The 17,899-nt window shown below is 38.0% G+C and overlaps 1 long non-coding RNA gene across 1 annotated transcript; it reads right to left on the reverse strand.

Annotated features, from left to right (window-relative positions):
• Positions 1–3,689: 3,689 nt before the first annotated feature.
• On the reverse strand, positions 3,690–10,196 carry LOC131345701 (uncharacterized). Its single transcript, XR_009203520.1, has 3 exons — positions 4,584–10,196; positions 4,321–4,390; positions 3,690–4,184 (listed from the first exon to the last, which is right to left on the reverse strand). It is a non-coding gene; the product is annotated as an uncharacterized LOC131345701 (long non-coding RNA).
• Positions 10,197–17,899: the final 7,703 nt, after the last annotated feature.

Below are 17,899 nucleotides of genomic sequence, written 5' to 3' on the forward strand. Positions count from 1 at the left end.
TTCTTGCAAGAACAGTATTGTCAAGTGCATTTGCAAAACCCATCAAGCACCATGATGAAACTGGCTCACATGAAGACCATCCCAGTAAAGCAAGACCAAAACGTACCTCTGCTGCAGAGGAGAAGTTCATTTGTAGTGACCAGCCTCAGAAATCACCAATTAACAGCACCTCAGATTAGAGGCGTTATGAAGGCTTTACAGAGCATCAGTAGCAGACATATCTCAATATCAACTGTCCAAAGGACATTATTGTGTATTTTGGCCGCCTTCAGCATTCCGCCTTCAGCATCAGGAAAGACCATGGAATAGATGTGTCCAAACTTTTGACTGGTAGTGTCATGGCCAGGATCCTCGCCCTAGGCAGGGCTCGAACCCAGGCCGTCCGTGGTCCGTGGTTCAGCACGTGGCTGAACGCAGACCCAGACACAGGATTCAGCGAAGCGCTGCTTTTATTGACATGAAGACACAACATGGGAAGATGAACAGGATACGAGACATGGCGTAGTTAAAAAAAGGAAAATAAAGACAGAACAGGTAACAAGATCAACTCAGGAGCATAGATGGACTGGAATCACGGAACGAATAACAGCAAACAATCACAGACAGAGACAGGCACAAAAGGATCCCTATTTATAGGGCTAGACATTAGGGTAAACTGGGTACAGGTGAGACAATCAGGGGAGAGAACAATAGGACAGGTAATCACAAGACACACGAACAAGCAGGCTTCACGGGTTCACCTGCCTTTTTTTTTTTTTTTTTAAATCCATGATTGGCCCAGATATGGAACAGAATAATACATGAGACCGTTCAGCAACGGGTTAATGTTTATAATTGCGCTACCACCGTTTAGTGACGTCATGCTCCAGGAAAAAATTTGTGTGGTTGGTGTCGGTCACAGCGGCGAGAGACTGCTGGTTTTGTTCCGGAAATTATTCATTTACAAATTAAGCACTGGATGGAAGGACCCAAGGTTTCCCAGCACAACATTGCCCAAAGCATGACACTGCCCCTGCCGGCTTGCCTTCTTCTCATAGTGCATCCTGGTGCCATGTGTTAAGGTAAGAGACGCACACGCACCCGGCCATCCACGTGATGTAACAGAAAATGTCATTCATCAGACCAGGACACCTTCTTCCATTGCTCCGTGGTCCAGTTCTGATGCTCACGTGCCCATTGTTGCTTTTGGCGGTGCACAGGTGTCAGCATGGGCACCCTGACTGGTCTATGGATATGCAGCCCCATATGCAATAAACTGCAATGCACTGTGTATTCTGACACCTTTCTATCAGAACCAGCATTAACTTCTTCAGCAATTTGAGCAACAGTAGCTCATCTGTTGGATTGGATCACACGGGCCAGCCTTCTCTCCCCACGTGCATCAATGAGCCTTGACCGCCCATGACCCTGTCACCGGTTCACCACTGTTCCTTCCTTGTGCCACTTTTGATAGATACTGACCACTGCAGACCGGGAACACCCCACAAGAGCTGCAGTTTTGGAGATGCTCTGATCCAGTCATCTAGCCATCACAATTTGGCCCTTCATCAAACTCGCTCAAATCCTTATGCTTGCCCATTTTTCCTGCTTCTAACACATCAACTTTGAGGACAAAATGTTCACTTGCTGCCTAATATAGGGACCTAACAGAGTTATGAGCCAGACCTTCTCATCCACAATATCAGTGCCTGACTTCACAAATAAATTTTGAAAAAGCTCAAAAATTCCCATAAACACACTCCTAAACCTTGTGGAAAGCCTTTCCAGAAGAGTTGAAGCTGTTATAGCTGCAAAGGGCGGGCCAACTCCATACTACATTCATGTGCATGTAAAGGCAGACGTCCCAGTTTTAGAATGGCTCAGAGTCTCTGCACTGATTCATCCCAGAGGAGTTCTGTCGGGTTGAGGTCAGAAGTCTGTGAAGTTCCTCCACACCAAACTCGCTTATCCATGTCTTTATGGACCTTGCGTTGTGCACTGGTGTGCAGTCATGTTGGAGCCGGAAGAGACCATCCCCAAACTGTTCCCACAAAGTTGGGTGCAAAATGTCTTGGTCCGTTGTTGCATTAAGAGTTCCTTTCACAGGAACTAAGGGGCCAAACCCAACCCCTGAATTAAATGACTTGGAGGCGTGTCCCAAAACTTTTGGAGATACACTATATTGCCAAAAGTATTCGCTCACCCATCCAAATAATCAGAATCAGGTGTTCCAATCACTTCCATGGCCACAGGTGTATAAAATCAAGCACCTAGGCATGCAGACTGTTTTTACAAACATTTGTGAAAGAATGGGTCGCTCTCAGGAGCTCAGTGAATTCCAGCGTGGAACTGTGATAGGATGCCACCTGTGCAACAAATCCAGTCGTGAAATTTCCTCGCTCCTAAATATTCCACAGTCAACTGTCAGCTGTATTATAAGAACGTGGAAGTGTTTGGGAACGACAGCAACTCAGCCACGAAGTGGTAGGCCACGTACACTGACAGAGAGGGGTCAGCGGATGCTGAGGCGCATAGTGCGAAGAGGTCGCCAACTTTCTGCAGAGTCAATCGCTACAGACCTCCAAACTTCATGTGGCCTTCAGATTAGCTCAAGAACAGTGCGCAGAGAGCTTCATGGAATGGGTTTCCATGGCCGAGCAGCTGCATCCAAGCCATACATCACCAAGTGCAATGCAAAGCGTCGGATGCAGTGGTGTAAAGCACGACGCCACTGGGCTCGTGTCAGTGGAGACGCGTTCTCTGGAGTGACGAATCGCGCTTCTCCATCTGGCAATCTGATGGACAAGTCTAGGTTTGGTGGTTGCCAGGAGAACGGTACTTGTCTGACTGCATTGTGCCAAGTGTAAAGTTTGGTGGAGGGGGGATTATGGTGTGGGGTTGTTTTTCAGGAGCTGGACTTGGCCCCTTAGTTCCAGTGAAAGGAACTCTGAATGCTTCAGCATACCAAGACATTTTGGACAATTCCATGCTCCCAACTTTGTGGGAACAGTTTGGAGCTGGCCCCTTCCTCTTCCAACATGACTGTGCACCAGTGCACAAAGCAAGGTCCATAAAGACATGGATGACAGAGTCTGGTGTGGATGAACTTAACTGGCCTGCACAGAGTCCTGAACTCAACCTGATAGAACACCTTTGGGATGAATTAGAGCGGAGACTGAGAGCCAGGCCTTCTCGTCCAACATCAGTGTGTGACCTCACAAATGCGCTTCTGGAAGAATGGTCAAAAATTCCCATAAACACACTCCTAAACCTTGTGGACAGCCTTCCCAGAAGAGTTGAAGCCGTTATAGCTGCAAAGGGTGGACCAACGTCATATTGAACCCTATGGATTAGGAATGGGATGTCACTTAAGTTCATATGCGAGTCAAGGCAGGTGAGCGAATACTTTTGGCAATATAGTGTATATACACCTCCAAATCATTTAATTCAGGGGTTTTGGAGGTGTTTTTTTTTTTTATTATCCAAACAAATATTATCATATAGATAATATGATAATAGAAGATGATGATGAAAAAAAAGGGGGGGGGTTGTTGCTTTAATTAAAGCTTTAATTAAATTAAAGCTTAAGGATAATATTGCATTTGAATAAGTGCATTAAATGTTTTTTTTTTAAGTTCAGAAGATTTTATTTCATTTTGATGCATAATTTTTTGTAACAATAAAAATAAAAATTGTCACAGTTTCAGAAATATATAGAAATACATAGAATTTATGACAGAACAAAATAATGATTAATCAGTAATTAATTTATATAAGTGTTACAGAATCCACCTCATTACTCAAACAAAGCTGTGCAGTCTTAAATGTTATGCATAAGAGGATGAATAAGAATAATTAATGTTTTGATAACTGACTGAATCATCACAGTGATTATCATCATTCTGATCTGTACCCAACTCTAAAATTCGCCCTAATGTTCTGGTTACAATTGATAATCAAGTGCACTTTACTTTTTCCACTGAGCTTCACATTCTCTTCCTTAATTTCAGCCATATAAATGTCATTATTTAGCTTAAACTTGGTTTTAGTGAGCTCAGACATTTTATCTGACTTAGCTGGTCCACTCCAGGCCAACTTGATGATATCTTCACAGTCTTCAGTCTTTTGTTTATTTATCTGAAATTTTCCGTAGATAAAATATGTCCCATTGTTTAGAGCAGTGAAGATGTGTGAATCCCCAGGCCCTGTGAAGAAAGCACAAGTTTTCAACTTTTTTAGACGCAAATGCTAGATGTTTTCTATTTTCTATTTTTATATTTTCAAATATAATAAAAAGTCCAATATAAGAAAAAGTGTTGAACATCATTATCTGACAATTACCTGAAATGTTAAATGTCCAGCCGGGTCCAAAATTGACCTGTGGACAAGTGAAATCTGATTTGACTACATTCTTGTAGACAAATCAGAGACATCAGTATTAGAGCAACAGAACTAGCACTGACAACAGATATAATAATAATAATAATATGAAGTAGAAGTAGATTATCAATAACAATAATACAGTCCAGGAACAAAACTTTACTTAGCACCTACTGTATTCACATAAGTAGCTAAAAACCAAGCAAAAGAATCTTCATGCCTACCTGTGCCACCCAAACTGTAAAAAGTACAACCAATCCTACAACCAGGAGCCCCAGCAGAGTAAATAGAATCAGCAGGAGACACCTGGAACTGCGCTGGAAGTGTCTGGACTCCTTCGTGCCTTTGGAAGCCTCAGCTAAGTTCTGGCAATCGTGGATGAAGACACTGGTTTCCATGTTGTTGGAATGAATGAGCACCTCCCATCCTGTTAGAAGCATCTTATATGTGAAAATGCTGCCCACTCATTCACACCTCCATTCTTTCACAAACACTGTGCTTTACAAGTGGTGAAACTTACCACTGGATTCATAGACTGCTATTGACACACCCCCAACACTGTCACTGAGCCAAGATTGCCACACATTCCATTTCCTACACACTTTGAGTTGTGTGCTGCGTAAACCGTCTCCAGCACATAAACAATCATTCAGCCAGAGGAATTCCTCATGTGTAACAGTTTACAATACTGTAGATATAAATGAACAATTTTCGAAATTGCAGCTCTGACCAAAAGGAATTGCAGGAACACACAGTTTCTGATGCTTGTGAAACATAATGCAGGACAGTAATAATATTCACCACATATTTATCAAGAAGAAGGCCCACAAAAGAATAAACCGCATATAAATTATCCTGAGCAACAAAAACTTCATTAAAAGGCAGTGAAGATATTTAATTTTTTACAAATGAATTTGTAGTAGAAATTGTAGCAGAACAATTTTTTTTTTTTTTTTAATCTTGTGGGTTTTTTGGTGGTTCTCAGATACTTCTTCACGGTTTTGATGCATCTTGTGCGTCATTTATCATCATGCAGTGCAATTATTTTTTTCTCTGCTTCATTATTTCCATGCATCATCAAAACCAGAATATTTTCAGATTCTGTGACATTAAGTGACAATCGGTGAAAGTGATCAAATGAAAATGAAAGAGCGTTTCTGAGCCTACAATATTTTCTGTTCGCCTCTAATATATATAATTGCACCAATTTTACCTGTCTGTTACAACATTTATAAAGTATATGTGATGAATGCATGAGAACAGTGGGGTACGGATAACAGAGCTTCCCTTTAATTCGGTAAATATATTCAATTTAGTGTAACAAATGTGTGATGTGCAAAACAAAAAATATGCAAATTATATCATTTTCATATTTATTTACAGAGTCTAATGCTGTGTGCCGCACCGAGAGAAAAAAAAGTATTCCTAGGTCAAAGCTAAACAATGAAAAAGACTTAAATGCTAAATGCTCAGTAGATCAAAAACTATCAGGGAAATAAAGAAGTGGTCAAGGTTGATTGCTACCTATGACCAGGGAACATTATTTTACACTGCATTAGTTTCATTATCACTCTCAAATAACGCTGCCAGTGAAGGAGAAGAAGGGAGGGAGACTGAGAGTTTTCAGCTGTTACTGGTAGGCAGATCTTGCAGGGGGGAATTCCGAATTGTCATACGTTGCATCATGCCAAGGCGAAACCCTTCTTAAAATGTAATGTGTTACATCACTGCTCCTTTGGTATTCCGGTTTTTACTCATTGGATGGGATCCAAATCAGTCGTATTCCCCAAACACACACCTACCCTGACAAATACACCCACTCAAGCAGGAGCACAGAAATGAAAATAAAATAACAAACCTGTCTGTTAATCTCAGGGAAATTATCCTTTAACACAATATTTACAAAAGAATTTACCAGAAGATGGTTTCTTGAATACCATTTATTTAATAATTTATTTCACTTCCTGTTAAGCTTCAATTCGGATTAAACTTTCAACCCATTTCGGATGTGTGTTGATGTGTGTGACTGATAAAAGACGTGTCAGCGAAAGATTCTGGACTTTGTACCTCAGTGTTCAGTTAAGATTGTGCTTAGTGTGTAAGAGTTGAGAGAGCGAGCGAGAGAGAGAGAGAGAGCGAGAGAGAGAGAGAAACTGAGGCATTGTGAAAGAAGAAGAGCTTTTCGACCTGCAAGACGCAGTTTTGTTTTTATTTTAGGACAAAATGTGACTTAAAACAAGAATAAATTATGTATGATTTTGTATCACAGGATGATGTATAAAAGTAGCAGGGAAGAAAAACAATGAAATCTGTTCAAAAGTTTGCATCAGACTTTCTGAATATAATTATTAATATTCTGACCAACATGGTCCTTCGTAACTGTCTTCAACCTTTTGTTGTTGCTAAAAATGCTTTTGCTCTGCACAGATTTTATATTCTCTCTGGCCTTCAGTGTAGAACATTCTACCTTATTCTGCATATCTCTGATATTTAACTTTGTTTGCGACAACTGAAGTGATTTTTTTAGCTGTTAATGACATAAAACTGGACTTCGCTGTTACAGGCCTGGCAAGACAGAAACGCTGTATAAAGTGCTATGCAAATAAAAATGAAATGAATTGAAACTCGGTGAGAGAGAAAGAACAGCTGAGAGATCTCTAGAGCTGCCGTTTAGCCAGTTATACGCTCTTACAGGTATTACTTGTCCTACTGTACAAGTTGATTTCAATAAAATTCTGGCAAAGTTGTGTGATTTCGGTGACTGTGCGTTCATGTCAGATTACACAATGATCCTATAGCTATGATAAACCTACCACTATACACCTAAACCTATACCTATGAAAATGATTGCATTCATACAGCAAAGCAATACAGATCCGTAGCTCCTCGACTGGAAATCATGTGTGTTAGAATAGTAATTTTTCATTAAGCAAAAGTTTATGAAGGACACCTTATTGCACAGAATGTTATAGAATTCTTATTGCAATTATCTGGTACAGTGTAAAACATACTGACCGTAATGTTTGGTAGTACAACACCTCCAATTACTGTTATCAAATATACCAATTTGGATAAACCTTGCATAAACCACCTACCTAAAAATGAGGTACATTTTTAACATTCTTACAAGATCTGTGACATTTATCAAATGCAAAAGAAACCAACACAAAAAATAAGCATAAGGACTGTTTCCTCATCACATTACACTTAAAACGCTTCCTTGTTCCAAAGATCAGAATGACTATTTACAAAGGACAGTTCACAGCACTTTCTGCAGAGCCTGAGAGTCAACTTCAATGTTTTCAAAAGACAGATGTCAGGAAAATATTTATCATTACTTTTGAAGAAGAAATGTACCTCAGCTTTTCCTATTCACGAAACTAGAACGCCATAACTGAATTTTTTTTTTTATAGCTTTGCAAGAATCCAGATATGCTGGATTCTTGCTTCCAAGCGTGTTTAAAAACAGCGTTTCATTTTAGCGTGGTGTATAAATAAATATTTTTTAAGAACGATGCCGTAAATGGAGGTAGACTTTAAAGCAACATGCCAGAAATTAGAATTCTTTTACCGTAGATGTATAAAAACCGAAAAGAAATCAGAATCAAAACCAAGTAGAAAGTCAAAACGTGAAATGAACGTGTGTGATGCAAAACCTTTATGGACTATTAATAAAGACTTTTACATTTGTAAGAGACAGAGGGTTAATTCGGATACACACTACGTGATCGAAATTTTGTAGGCACCGGAAAATCACACTAATGTGGTTTTTCCCCAAGGTGTTGGCACAAAGTCAGAAGCACACGCTTATATAGAATGTCTTTGTCTGATGTAGAATTATAAACCCTTCACTGGAAATAAGAGACTCGAAACCTGAGCATGACAGTGTACCTGTAAACAAAGTGACTACAAGAAGACATGGTGTGTTATGGTTGTAGTGGAAGAACTGGAGTGTCCTGCACTGAGCCCTGACTCTGACTCAACCCCACTGAACACCTTTAGGATGAACTGGAACACCGACTGAACCGCAGACCTCCTCACTCTTACAACATCAGTGTCTGATCTCACTAATGCTCTTGTAGCTAAACCCCACAGACCCACTCCAACATCTAGTGGACAGCCTTCACAGAAGAGAAGAATGGATCTGTACATCTTGAATGGGATGTTCACCAACTGTGAGGTGTCCACAATATTTTTGGCCACTGATTCACTGGGTCTGTACTGGAGGGATGAACGTCAAAAGATATTGATATGTTTTATCGATAGTGGTGTAGAGCATTGTCAAACACATAAAAACCTCCAGTGATTTTCATACTCAATAAATAACGCACGGAGCACTTCTGCCCTATGGATTATTGCCAAGCGATAAAATTTCTTGTCCAGCACGATTAAAATAAACCATGCAGAAACAAGTCTGAAAACACTGCGCTAGTAAATGAATTGCCATGCTAAAAAAAAGCACAGTTAAAAGGAAAATAAAATGGGCACCAAATGTTGCAACATGTACCTGGCACTACCTGGCACTGTGGTATGTCTGTACAAACACATTACATATGCCACCCACTCTGTATAATAACAGCCTGCCCGTTAATGGGCTCCATGGGAATTTTTTGCATTTCACGCTAATACTCACTATTCATGATTTTACGTGACTGTTGGATTTCCCTGATTTCAACAGAAGAGAACCTTAAAAAAAAATAAAGGGCAGATTAGGTTTAACTTATTTTTTAACTTATCCTTTTGCCTTATCTCAAACCTCTGCATTTATTCAAACCCGTTAATTTTGATTAAAAGACCTGTTTATGGAAGTAAAGGCATCGGTATAATCCTTTTGTGGATAAGAATTTATTGCGAAATTTCCATTCAGTTTCAACCCAACAAGTTTTTTTATCATCTAAAAATAGACATACAATAGAATATAACTTGAAAGGGAATTCTGTTAAGTATAGTGTATTTACAAAGTTCAAAGAAAGTCTTGATTATTTTCATGCTTGCTCTTGCTGAGGCTTCTCGACTACATCAATACAATGCGTCGAGCTTTCAACAAGGTTTTAAGATACACGAAAAGTTGGATGGACGAGTTCAATGAATAATTATGTATTAAACCTTTTTTTCTTTTAAAGAGTAAGAACCCAGACACAAGAAAAGAAAGTGTCAAAACAATAGAAACTAAAAGCCATGGGTGAGAAAAAGCAACATTTTTCTGTAGTCCCAGTAAATAGGGGACTAGGTAACACTCAAAACACTTACAACAGACTTTATAAAGACACAATGATACCGACAAATGAGCATAAACCTCACTAGTTGTTGCATATAATGTATCACACACACACACACACACACACACTATAGTACCTAAGTATCTACATCTGTCTTTTACTGTAATACCAGAGCTACAGTATGCAGCATATTTTCTAAACTCTACCTGGAAGTTAAATGTCAGTGTGACCACACTGGTGAACCACAAAATTATTTTAAGAACTAGACAGAAACAAAAAGCATTTTTCAGTTGTTTCTGGTAAAAAAAAAAAAACATTTGTGGAACATTTCATGCTGTGAAAGTATGAAAAGGGTAGGTATAGCTTTGGTTACCAAACAGCAGATGAACTGGGTGCTTACTGAAATTTATTAGCAACAAACACACGCACTTTCTGCAAAAAATAAAAATAAAAAATCTGTGGAATATGGGCGAATCCATTTCATATTTCTTAATATGACATTATTACCCATCAAATATAAGATTCCTCAGCTTGTTTCTTCATGATTTTTCACGTTTTGTTTTTCTACTAGGGGATCATTAAAATCATAAATATTTAATAATCATATGCTTGGTTATTGTAATCTTGTAGTATGAAATAGTAAATAAACTGGATTACATTCAAGATATTTTCCCTTGATTTTTTTTTTTTTTTTTTTTTTGCAGTGCATGAACGTTGCTCAGGTGAAATGTATACTCAGTCAAAGAAATCTAATCTAATCTAGCTTGCTGCACATAAAAGCTAAACAATCATTTTGACAAGTCCCAACGCTATATGAACCATGCTAAACAAATCAGTTTGATTTTTCAGTCTGGTCCTCCGAGCGATCCACAATTTCTCTCTAATAGACCTAAACAATGAGTTTGTCAGGACCAAGTGAGAAACCTTCATTTTATTGTAACATTTTATCACATCAGTATAATCATTTATTCAAGCAAAAAAGCCAACAAACAGCAGTGCTTTAGTAAATTATCAAAGAAAATAAGCAGCAATAGTAATCAAAATTCTTCTTTAGCTACATAAGTGAGTGGACAGAAATATAGAACGGCTCAGTAAGCATCCAATGAATGCACACATCCCCATAAACATGCCTTACGTGTTTCCTAAAATATTAAAAACCTGCTGACCTGCTTTCATAAACTAAATGTTTTTTACACAAGCATGAGATGCCTAATTATTTATCTACTATAAACAATTTATCTACTATATTGTTAAGCACCTCGGCCTGTTACTCTTTAATCTACATAAATACTGAAAATTCTATAATAAAATATTGAGAGATTAAAAATAGTATATACTGAAAACAAAGGGAGCCTTGAACAATTTATCAAGTTGTGCTTGCCTGAAAAGGTCTCAGCTTGTCAAAGTCTCAAATATCCACCTTGATGGGATCCAAGATCCTGGAGTTTTAATTTTTACTATGTACTGCATCAGCTTTGTATAGTTGAAACGACAATAAAAGCATCTTGACTTGGCTTGACTTGATGTAAGGTAGACTCCTGCTCTATCTAACATGTCTCGCTGGTGTGCTCTGTAGGACTATTTGAAGAGAAAGAGAGAGAGCGAGAGAGAGAGAGAGACAGACAGACAGACAGAGAGACAGACATACAGGGTAGCTGGAGCAGTTGAGAGGTGGTCTTTATCTTCCCACCATTATGAGAATAGTAACAAGTACTGCCTGACTATAAAAACAACACATAATATATTTAAGGTGTCCCAAAAGTCTCTAAACAAAAATTAACACAACAGAATATATCAATGTTTGCAAAATATCCTCTACCTGGCATTTCTTTGTAAACACACGCGTCATATCTCCCACTTATCACCAAACCCGTGTTAGAACATCTGGTGGCATGTAATTACAGGCACATCGCAACCTTACGACAGTTTCCTGACCCAACCACAAGAACGATTTTAATATGTTCTTCTTTCAGCAAAGCTTTGTTAAAGGAACGTATAATTTAACACTCGTTTTTGTAATTGCTAAAAAAAGAGTTACGTATGAAGACTTTTGGGTTAGCCTGTATTATGAAATTTATCTAGTGTGATTTCACTTAGTCAGAGCTGGTAATGGGTTAGTGAGAATAAGTCAGATGTCATGCCATTTTCTTCAGGCTCTAGGTACATCATGAAGGGCAGTAGCTAGTGTTGTGGCAATAGCACTTTCATATCACAAACATGATTTTGCAATATTTTTAGCTGCCACACATTTACACAGTCAACACCCAAAAAGTGGCAAAAGGCACATATTTCATTTCTTGCTCATTTTCCTGAACAAATCAACTCCAACCATGATGTTGTTGTAGAACTTGATTAGTGATTATTGATCACTTTTTTTCACGCTGTTTACAATAGCAACATAATCGATTGGAAGCCAGACGTATGACCCAGAGTAATACGTCACAATAGATCACAATAGAGGACGCCACTGTTCCTTCCTCTCTGAGAGCTGTTTGATTTTGAATACTTAATTGATCAATACAGTCCTTCAAACAATACATAATGCGGATTAATTGAAATATACCAGCAACCATTTTGATCAAACATGCATTTGTGGGTTAAATGAAAGGAAACATGGTTCAAACCGAACACAGTAAACCCTGAATGTAGGAAAAGACCAAGGGAATGCACCATCTTGGTAGACTGGAGGCAACAACTTATACTGGATTCTCAAATCTGATTGGTCAGTAGTTGTGGATTCATTTTAGATGGCTCACACAATAATAACACGAATGATAGCTTTATTAGTTCTCACGCATTAGTGTTTCTGTAGTAACACCTATTTCACAGGGACTTTCTTTCTTGGACTTCATAACTTCTTAAATGGCAAGCTACATTTTTTTAGCCTTATTAAATTCAAGTGAGTGAGACTTGGTGGTGCTGGTTTGCAAATGACTGATTATCATTGATATGAGGTAAGTGATGACAGAAACCTGTCTTGTGTACATTCCACAACATGCGGTGTTACTATTAACACTTTTAGGGTTTACAACTATTGTAGTCAAGAGAATGTGTCACTTCATTGCCTACATGGGTTTCACCTCATCTTAAAAAAACATTTATTAAAAACCAAATTGCTGAAGTGTTCCTAGAACTGTGCAGAATAAGTCGAATCACCCTGGCAAACGTACATCCAGATAACATCTGTTACATTAGCTCACAAGCTATAGCATGCAGCAGCATAGGTTACTCTGGCTAACAGTTCATGCTGGTCTACAAGAAATCACAGGAAATAAACTCTGGTTAACAGTTGTGTCTAAAAATATACCCAAGTGAAGAAGTTCAAAAACAGGACTTGCATGTGACGCCACAGCCTAGTTTTATTTTTACAACTGCTAAAATTGAACACAGTTACTTTACTGAAAAACAGGTTGGAGATATTGTACAGGGTGCGGCACAAAAACTTCCCTTTTTTGAAGGCCTTTTCTGAGGTATCCCCATAAAAAAAATCAAAGGGCGTTAGATCGGGTAGGCGCACCACCCACGGGATGTCTCCTCTAATTGAGATGAGCCACAAACATGTTGGAACGTGTAGAGGGAAACGTCAGAAATCGATTGCATCAGTGCATAGAGAATGGTGGCCACCACCTTCAAGATAGTTTGTTTAAAACAGCATACTTTGATATTATGTTCTTTCATTATCAGAAAAATAAATTTTGTTCATCAGCCACAATTTTTCTTTCATTCGCCTTCAAAAAAGGGAAGTTTTTGCGCCCCACCCTGTATTTGACACTAAAAAGTTTAGGATGAAAATGAAGACATAAGTCAGGTCTTAAACTGAATGAACAAAAACAACAGCTTACCCATTCACCAACAGTGTGTAATGGCCATCTTTGATCTGACAATACAAAACATTTGCCCTGAGACCACAAGACCTGTGCTTCTGATTTAACCCCCATTAATGTACAACACTGCAATTTACTTGCACTGACACTTTGTCGTGTTAGTTACTCTTCGCATATTTTACCTCTTCAACACTACAGTGCTAACACTGTATTTTTAACCACTGCCAGATTCACAGTGTGGAAGGAAAAAAGAGTAACAGACAGCGCTCAGAATCAAAGCAGAGAGCTGTGAGATGGGAACTCTACCCACTGCGTCTCTGGGCATCAAAAGGGTTCAGTGTTCAGTAGGTACAGTAGTGAAGCAAATCTTTTATGTTAAGTGTTAAATATGTGGGGTTCACTAGACTTTAAAAACATTCAGGCCTGACATCAGGGTGTTCTTTCTACTTTTCTACTTTTTTCAGTTACGCAGATCGATACAGCGCCCTCCACAAATATCGACACCTCTGGTTAATCTGTGTTCTTAGGCTTCTAATAAATTCTTTTTTTTTTTTTTTTTTATTGCAGAAGCATAATCTCACACTGAAAATTGTAGAAAAATCTAACCTTTAACTCAAGTGAATTTTTTTTAAAAAAATACAAAAAAATCCATGACTAAAAAATAATTCTTCTTTATAAAATCACCTGTTCCACAATTACTGGCACCCCTAACAATTACTATAAAATAAATGGTATTGAAGCATTTTTGTAATGTTTACTGTAGTTTTTAAAGTTGATCAGAGTATCCGGAAACTTTTAATTAATAATTCATGACTTCCTGTTTCCCTGGGGTATAAATATGACGTGATGAAGAGAACAAGAACAGCGCATTCAAGTAAGGCTGATGTATGTCGACCTTCATAGATAGATAGATAGATAGATAGATAGATAGATAGATAGATAGATAGATAGATAGATAGATAGATAGATAGATAGATAGATAGATAGATAGATAGATAGATAGATAGATAGATAGATAGATAGATACTTTATGCATGCCAATGTGAAATTTACAAAATACTGTTATGTGATGAATGTGTCTTTGTAATCCTCCATTATTCTTCATTCCTGGACTCCAGTTTACATGTTCACAGAATCACAGAGAAATGTAATGTATTTGCCTGACATCGAGGAACGAGAATGTTCTGGTTGTTGAAAATAAAATATAATGCACACATGATTTATCAGCATAATGACTTAACTCTCTTCTAATGTTAAAGGTTCCAATATAAAAAGTTTTTGCATAGGATTTGCACAAGAAACAACAATTTTAGCAAAGTCTTTTTGCATCTATACTGAATGTCAAACATACCGAGCTGACTTTAGTGAGGTCAGTTCACCCCCTATATGTTACTTTGAAGCCAGTCGATCCTTAGAATTACATTAAAGAGACTCATGAACTGCGTTTTTTGAGAAGGGTCTGGTGCAATGAGACAAGACCAAGAAACCAGATTAAATGTGAGCATGCTGAGATGTTTAACAAATCATAAAGTGACCATGGGAAGCCTAGGTACTTTATTGTCTTGCATAAACATCATTCCCTTTCTTCTTCTTGCTTTACACATGTGTCTTAAAAGCAGCAGTATGAGTGGGTGTAGACAATGGGGAGAGATTTTGCATGTCCTAAAAATTCTGTAGTATTTGCTTTTTTAGCTTCTATTTATAACCTTCTTTCATGTTTACTGTTAGAGTTCCAGCAGATAGTAATACCCAGGTAAGGCTAAACTGATCAAAGGCTAGCCACCGCTATGTGAAGGGATTTCCCACACACATATACAGATTCCACCCACGGACCAGCGTGGGTGTCTATAACCCCATGTCATGTTCCTGCTTGTCGTGCCTGGTTTGTGTAATCATAATGGCCAATAAAGGTGATGATGTCATGTGCAGTGATGCAATGTTCTTTGTATAGTTTGTTGTTTCACATGGGATTATTTCACAATGCGAAATCAAGAGCTCAAGGAGAAAGCAAAAGCCTTGAAGCAAAATGAAAGTACAGCAAACTCTTCTTGTCTGAGTTTCGTCTGCCTCCTCATTATCTTATGTTATCTGCCTATGTAGCTATTATTATTATTATAATTATTATAATTATAATTATTATAATTATAATTATTATAATTATAATAATAATAATAATAATAATAATTATTATTATTATTATTATTATTATTATTATTATTACTCCACTTCTGTCTACATCACATTTTGAAAGTCTAGGCTGTTAACGTGATCAATCTAGCACTTAATAAATAATAAATAAAAATAAATATTCATAGTAAATCTGACTATGCTGTCTATAATGTCTCTCTTAACACACAAGTTCCTTTTCCTGCCTTTCACTGGAAAAACTCGACAAAATGATTGCATCACTGTATCATGAAGTGCTTTATACTAAACTGCAATCAAGATACTGTGGCATATACAAATGCACAGCCGCATAAAAGCCAATTTAATCAACCCGCTGGAGCTCCATTCAGTTGACTTATTATACAATAATGCTTTTAACCATCATCGCACAGGCTCCAATAAATAAAAACAACATTGCATCGCTAAACGAAATTAGAGATGGTACTGTGTAAAAAAAAAAAAAAAAAAAATCCAGCACCAAAAGCAATAATACCAGGAAACAATATAATAAATATATATTCTGTATGGGCAAATGATCATGTGCTCACCGAACATCTCATTACAGAGGTATTCTCCCTCTGCTATTATAATAAGCTCCACTCTTCTGTGAAGGCTTTCCTCTAGATGTCGGATTAGTGATCATTCAGCTACAAGAGCATTAGTGAGATCAGACACTGAGGAGGTCTGGGGGTTCAGCCTGTGTTCCAGTTCATCCCAAAGGTGTTTAGAGTCAGGGCTCAGTGCAGGACACTCCAGTTCTTCCTCTACAACCTTAACACACCAGGTCTTCATGGAGCTTGCTTTCTGCACAGGTACATTGTCTTTGTACCCTCTATATTGTTTAATGAATAACTGTACCAAACTACTCTCAGTGGTAGCTAAGGTTATACAGTCAATAAATTGCTGTATAATTTAGCTAGTGTTAGCTGCTTTGCACACATGCACAGATTACGAGTTTGAATCCTGATGATGACCTTCACAGCCGTACTTTCAGGCTCGGGTGGTGGAATTGGCCAAAGTAGATTTGGGAGAAAATTGTGTGGCAAGACAACCAGCATAACAAGACAGGAGCATATCAGGTGCATGATGGCAAGCATGCCCGTGAGGCTTGACTGTCATGCTCAAAACAATCACTTTATCATTCAGAGCTTTTTATTTCTCATCACATAAATCCTATAAAAATGTGTTTACTGTAGAAAAAAATATTAAGGGAGATATCGAGATTAGCTGGACCTGATACAGAAAAATTACTTGTGGAGATAAAAGTGTAAGTATCCCACACTATCCCATTCATGAACATGGGAATGGACAGGGCTAAATATAAACTTCAATAACCTTATAAAAACCTAAATAACATTCCCTCTACTCTGACATCATCATCCACCCACATATAGATTTAGTGGTGGGCCAACTGGAACAAGTCCAGTTGTAGATTCATGATGATTTAAGTGTTATAACACTGTGATTAAACCAAGTGTCACACCCACCAGGTGTGCACTTCATTTTGATTAATACTGCTGTAATACCTCGCGTCTTATGTCAAAGGAGAGATGACAGAATCTAAAGAAATCATTAATTGCTAATAAAAGACGTGCATGTGTGTGCTTGTGTGTGTGTGTTTTAACTTGCCTGTCTTGCGTGTCTTAACTGATATTATTTACATGACATTATAACATTTAACCAAAACCCAAATCCAGAGCAACTACTGTTGTTTAATAGTTGAACTAATGATAAATATTAAATTTAAGCTCTCCAGATATCACCATAAGTGATTATATTAAGCCATTATTCCTGTTCTTCTTCTCGCATGTTGACCCTGATGTACAGCACGGACCTATCAGCGTAACTGCCCTTAGGGGTCACTACTGGGGTAAATCGCTACAGCCAGATTGCTCCCTTGGTAATTGATTCCTCAGTGTTCACATCTCCACCATCTAATTCATATTTCACCTGCTTCTTGAGGTCCATCGATGACTGCATATATGGGTGGAAATCACCAAGCCAAAATGAGGCCCTCTAGTGGCTGGCTGCAGGACAATTTTAACGCCGGCCCTTCCCATTTCTTTGTATGGAATGGTTTGTTACATTACATTAGCTACTAGCTTTACTTTATCATAATGAACTAGACAATGATAATTAGCTAGCAAACAGCAGCTCAGTCAGTCTATAACAAAATCAATGAGGTTGTACGACTAAGGTTTAGCATATTAGATATCGATTAATTAATTCATTGTATTTCCCACTTTGAGATAGTGTTCAATGCATCATCATAATTTGCCTTTGCACATACACTGATGAGAAACCAGTGAGGTCTTACAACTTTATCTCACA

The sequence above is a fragment of the Hemibagrus wyckioides genome, linkage group LG25, assembly GCF_019097595.1.
Source record: "Hemibagrus wyckioides isolate EC202008001 linkage group LG25, SWU_Hwy_1.0, whole genome shotgun sequence".
NCBI classification, from domain to species: Eukaryota; Metazoa; Chordata; class Actinopteri; order Siluriformes; family Bagridae; genus Hemibagrus; species Hemibagrus wyckioides.